Raw genomic sequence first — 6,568 nt, forward strand, 5'->3', positions numbered from 1 at the left:
AAGAGGGTAGAGATATTTGCCCTAATCCTAATATGCCCTGTTCTAGCAGAAAAGACAATACAGCATAATGTTGAAAGGGCCCCAAGCACCGGATTTGTCTGGGTTCATGATCCTGGTTCAGTTATTCACTAGCAGTGTGACCCAACTTGTGAAATGGGCATTGATTAAAATAATGCACGTAAAGTGCCTATCAGATAGCAAGTGAGTAATAATGTGTTCATTCAAAATTCCTGTTTCAGGTGCAAAGTAAGAAGAAACCAAAGGCAGGCAGAGAGAACCTTTTTTCAGTTTTTTTCTTCTTTTTTAAGGCTGTTTAGTTTTGAAATGTCCACCCTCTTGGGTCCTGTGCCCCCCCACCCCACCCCAGCCTCCTCCTGGCCCAACTACCTGAGCCAGATATTCTGCTGCAGTGGTCAAGAAGGCACAGCATGGCAGTTTATGAGTAAGAGAGGGTTCTTTGCCCTTTGAAATCAGGATAACTGACCTCACGGGTTTCTTGCCTTTTTACCACTCAGAACCCTTTATTTTCCCCCAGAGGGAAGGATTTGTGGAGGATTTGTGCACACAATAAAACTGCATTAATTAACTAATAATTGCTTCATTTTCCTTTAAAAAATTGAATCCAAGTCCTATATAACAGCCAATACAAGCTTCTGCCCAGCCGGAGCCTACCAGCATTGCCTCATTCTGTGTTAGGGTTTTAGCTGAAAACAAAGAGGTAGCTGTTAGGGACCCCAGGAAACCTGGGGAAAGGTTAAATGTGATTAACATTGGGCCTTTGGCAATAATGAAAACAGCTCAAAGGCCCCTATCAGTATTGAGGACCTGGCATCTGGACCCCAAGTTTTAAATCACTGCCTCATTTGATACAGAGACCCTAGGATAATGTCATTTTTATTTATTTATTTTATTTTTTAAAAGATTTTATTTATTTATCAGAGAGAGAGAGAGAGGGAGAGCACAAATAGGGGGAGTGGCAGGCAGAGGGAGAAACAGACTCCCCAATGAGCAGGGAGCCTGATATGGGGCTCGATCCAGGATCCCAGGATCATGACCTGAGCCGAAGGCAGACGCTTAACTGACTGAGCCACCCAGGTGTCCCAATAATGTCATTTTTTTTAAAAGAGAGGAGTGCAGGTGTGCCTGGGCGGCTCAATTGGTTAAGCGTCAGCCTTCGGCTTAGGTCATGATCCCGGGTCCCGGATTGAGCCCCTCCCTGCTCAGCGGGGAGTCTACTTCTCCCTCTCCCTCTGCCCATCCCCAGCTCAGACTCGTTCACTCACTCTCTCAAATAAATTATAAATTTAAAAAATATTAAAGAAAAAAAAAAGAAGGGGTGCCTGGCTGGCTCAGTAGGTGGAGCACGAGATTCTTAATCTTGGGGTTGTGAGTTCGAGCCCCACACTGGGTGTGGAGCCTACTTAAAAAAATAAAAAGAGGATTTAAAAAAAAAATAAAAATAAAAATAAAAAATAAAAAGAGGAGACTAAACCAATAAGAGAGAAGGGCACTTTGTAACTATTAAATACAACTTACATACTTGGGAAAAGCTAGGTGTTGGGCACTGTTAGGAAGTAAAAGGGAATTCTGCAAGTGTTTAAGATTGTGTCAGTTGTGATAAAAATCTGTTTTTATAGATTTTTATTTGTAAAAATCTGATTTTTGATTAAGGGGTGTGATTGAGTTCCCTACTGCAAGATATCACCTCCTCCAGGCAGCTCTCCTTCCTCTTTCCTCTAATTCCTCCATGTTGTTATCCATTGTGGCCTTTATCACACTATGGACTGTTGGAAACTAGAGATGGTGTCTTTCTCACTCTTGGAAACTCAGCCCTCAGGCAGACCTTGGCCCAGAGCTGCTCAGTCGATGCTTGTTGAATGGACAGGAAGTGGCAGAAGGAGCAGACAGGAGAACTTCTCAGTTCTAAGTCACATATTGAGGTCCTTTCTGAGAAGGAGGGGAGAAACCAACATTTATTGAGCATCTATTATGTATTAGGTTGTGCTGTGGACACCCTATTAACTTCATTTTAAATAATTCTCACAATATCTCCCTCTGAATTAGACATTATAATTTCCATTTTTCCAAAGGAAATACGATCTGAGAGGTCACTTGTCCAGGGTCCCAGGTAGTGAGTAAAAGAGACCAGACTCAACATCAACTTTATCTGACTTCAAAGTCTATGTTCTTAACTATCCCCCAAAACCAAAATGGCAGGGTTTCATGAAGACATGGAGAACTGAATCCGAGGCTGGCTCTCCCTGCCTCATGTTCTGAAGGATTAGGAGCTCTCATTTCTTCTTTCTGTGTCTCTGCAGAATGGCTTTCTCTGCCTTGCTTGCACACATTCCAAGATGGCCTCTGAAACCTGAGCAATTCAAGCCCCCAGAAGAAAATCACAAGCATCACTCTGTGTCTCCATTCCAGGTCATTGGCCTAGAGATTCTACTGGCCAAAGAGTGAGATGCCCTTGCCATTTCAAAGAGCTGAAGGCTGAAGGTTCTGGTGGTCTCCTGGTGGCTCAGGGGCAGCTGTGGGACTGGGAGGTGGCAGGAAGCCAAGTAGACAAACATGTATGGTCTATGGAATTGGCAGTCACTGTGCCAGGCAGAGTGCTGGGGGTCTTCGCTCTGGCCTTGGCTGGGAGCCCCTGGGCTAGACTCTAGTCTCTTGGGTACATCATTTCACAGCCCCAGGGGTGCTTCCAGAGTGTAAGACTGTTCTCACTATACTTAGAAATTACAGACCTCTACACCCATCCCAGTCTTGAGCCCTGCTCAATTTCTATTTCTGCCTCTCAAAGATACTCCCTTCCAGAACAACAAAATATTATCTTTGACCATAGCCTTTAACCAAGGGTGGGAAAACTGGTTGTTTTCAAATTGGTGTTGGAATTACCCAGAAATCCAGATGTTCTATGAAGCAAGAGGAAGTTTTATTCAGCCCTCAAAACCTCAGTGTCTGAGGTTACTACTTTCCTTCCTAGCCCAAGGGAGATGTTAGAGGTACTTTGAAAAAAGGGTGACACTTCACTAACTATACATTCCTTAGTCAGGCATTCAAAGCCATCTCCAGTCTGTTACCAAACTCATACTGTTTTATTATTTGTTTTTTTAGTGTTCTTGTTTCTACAACTTCATTGAGGCATAATTGACAAACAATCAACGGCACATATTTAAAATGAATTTTGACATAGGTATGTATCTGTGAAAACTCCCCCCTACCCCACTCAAGATGATGAACATATCCATCACCTCTAAAGGTTTTATCCCTTCCCTACCTTATTTCTCTCTCTTTTTTTTTTAAGATTTTATTTATTTATTTGAGAGAGAGAGAATGAGAGAGAGCACATGAGAGCGGGGAGGGTCAGAGGGAGAAGCAGACTCCCTGCCGAGCAGGGAGCCCGATGCGGGACTCGATCCAGGGACTCCAGGATCATGACCTGAGCCGAAGGCAGTCGCTTAACCAACTGAGCCACCCAGGCGCCCCCCTACCTTATTTCTTTAACTGAATCCTGCTCTGCAGCCAGGCTGGTCCTCTCCAGAATGGGCCTCCCACATTGCCCCCACCCCCAAGTCCTTCCTTCATCTTGCAACCTTCCCGACCTTACCAGGTCCCAGCGCACCATTTCCTTTGTCAGTCCCGCCCAGTGCCCTGCCACCATAACCAAGTGGGATTTATCTTAGGAATACAAGAGTGGTTCAACATAAGAAAATTAATCAGTATAATACATCATATTAATAGATGAAGGGGGGATCCATACAATTATCTCAACTGATGCCAGAAAAGTCACTTGGCAAAAATCCAGCACCCTTTCACGATGACACCTGTCAGAACACTAAGACTAGAACTTCCTCAACATGATAAGGGACATTCATGAAAAACCCACAGATAATGATACTTGATAGCAAAACTGAGAGCTTTCTTTTATGATCAGGAAGAAGACAAGGATGTCCTCTTTCACCAGTGCTATTCAACATAGTATTTGAAGTTCTAGCCAGAACAATTAGGTGAGAAAAAGAATAATAGCTGTCCAGATTGGAAAAGAGTAAAACTATATCCATTTAAGGAGGACATGATCCCACATATAGAAAATCCTAAAGAATCCACAAGAAAACTACTAGAGCTAACAAATGAATTCAGCAAAACTGCAGGTTACAAAATCAACAAACAAAAATTAGTTGTTTCTATACACCAGCAATAAACAATCTGAAGAACAAATTAAGACAGCGATTCCAATAACAATAGCGCCTAAAAGAATATCTATGAATAAAATGTAACCAAGGAGGTGAAAGACTTGCACACTGAAAACTACAAAACTTGCTGAAAGAAATAAGACCTAAATAAATGGAAAGGCATCTCATGTTCATAGATAGGAATACTAAATATTGCTAAGATGTCAGCACTACCCAAAGCAATCTAAAGAGTCAACATAATTGCTTCCATAGTTCATAATTCAAATTTTCCATAACTTTTTTTCCAGAAATGGAAAAGCCAATCCTCAAATTTACATGAATTGCAAGGGACCCCAAGAAAACAAAATAATCTTGAAAAAGAAGAAAGTTAAGGACTCATACTCCTGATTTGAAAACTTACTATAAACCTACAATAATCAAAACAATGTGGTCATGGAAAAAGGATGGATATATAGACCAAAGAAATAGAAGTGAGAGTCCAGAAATAAACCTTCACATATATAGCCACCTGATTTTTGAGAAGGGTGCTAGGTCCATTTAGTGAGAGAAAGATAGTTGCTTCAACAGATGGTGCTGGGAAAACTGGATTACCACTAGCAAAAGAATGAAGTTGGACTTCTACCTCACACCATATACAAAAATTTACTCAAAATGGATTAATGACCTAAATACAAGAACTGTAACTATAAAACTCTTAGAAGAAAATGTAGGGGTAAATCTTCATGACCTTGGATTTGGCAATAGATTTTTTCTTTTTTTTTTTTATAAAGATTTTATTTATTTATTTGACAGAGACAGCGAGAGCAGGAACACAAGCAGGGGGAGTGGGAGAGGGAGAAGCAGGCTTCCTGCTGAGCCGGGAGCCCGATGTGGGACTCGATCCCAGGACCCTGGGATCATGACCTGAGCCGAAGGCAGTCGCTTAACCAACTGAGCCACCCAGGCGCCCCAATAGATTTTTTCTTACTAAGTAATCTCTAGGCCCAATATGGGGCTTGAACTCACAACCCAGAGATCAAGGGTCCATGCTCTACCAACTGAGCCAGCCAGGTACCCCCGGCAATGGATTCTTAGATATGACATCAAAAGCATGAGTACCAACAACAATAACAAAGACAGATAAATTGAACTTCATCACAATTGAAAATTTTTTGTGCATTAAATGACAATAGCAAGAAAATGAAAATACAATCCACGCAAGGGAGAAAATACAGTCAATTCTCGTTCCTCTCAATAATTATGTTCTATTATGTCACCATGAACACTGAATTAGTGAATACTGAACAAATGCTCCTAGGGTTAAGATCCTGGGAGCTTTTGATCATAACACTTTTGTAAACTGATCAATACATAACCTGTTCTATGTGTTTTTCTGTTTAAAGATACCTTATTTAATATACACTGTTGATTCATTAACATTGAACTCTCGGCCAAAAGCAGTATAACTCATGCCTGAATGACGCTTGTCTAGTATGTATTTTCTCCATAAGGCACCTCACAGCCTTCTTGGATTTATAAGCACTAGACAGCACTCCAGCACTACACTTGGGGGTCATATTAAACAGCGAAATCACCAACAAAAGACACAAAAATACTTAAAAAGTGGCACTAACAGACTACAGAAAGGATGCTTTCTATAATCTGAGAGCTGAAATAAGAGGCAAAGCACCACCTTTTTTTTTTTAACTTCATCTGGGAACATGCAGATTGGCAACTCAAATGTTTTGCCACCATTCACATGTGCATGGATGAGCACAGAAGTGCCATGAATATTTATTTGGGGATTACAAATACATTTTAGTGAGTAGTCAAATTTCTATAAACAGAATCTGTGGATAATGAAAATTGACTGTATTTGCAAATCATATATCTGATAAAGGTGTCATATAGAATATACAAAAAACCCCTAAAACTCAACAACAAAAGGCAACCCAATTACAACTTGGCAAAAGACTTGAACACACACTTACTTCTCCAAAGAAAATATGCAAATGGTCGATAAGCAGATAAAAGATGTGGAACAGCATTAGTCATTAGAGAAAGGCAAATCAAAACCACAAGATACCACTTCATACCTATTAGAATAGTTATAATAATACTTTTTTAAAACTGAAAATAAAAGGTGTTGGTGAGGATACAGAGAAACTGGAGCCCTTGTATGTTGCTGGTGGAGTAAAATGGTTACAGACACTGTGGAAAACATTTTGTCACTGTGGAAAAGTTTAATGGTCCCTCAAAAAATTAAACATAGAATAACTATTTGATTCAGCAATTCTGCTCCAAGATATATATCTGAAAGAACTGAAAACAGAGATTCAAACAGATACTTATATGCCCATGTTTACTGTAGCATTTTTCTAGCCAAAAGGTAG

The sequence above is a fragment of the Mirounga leonina genome, unplaced genomic scaffold, assembly GCF_011800145.1.
Source record: "Mirounga leonina isolate KUSES-001 unplaced genomic scaffold, KU_Mleo_1.0 Mir_165, whole genome shotgun sequence".
NCBI lineage: Eukaryota > Metazoa > Chordata > Mammalia > Carnivora > Phocidae > Mirounga > Mirounga leonina.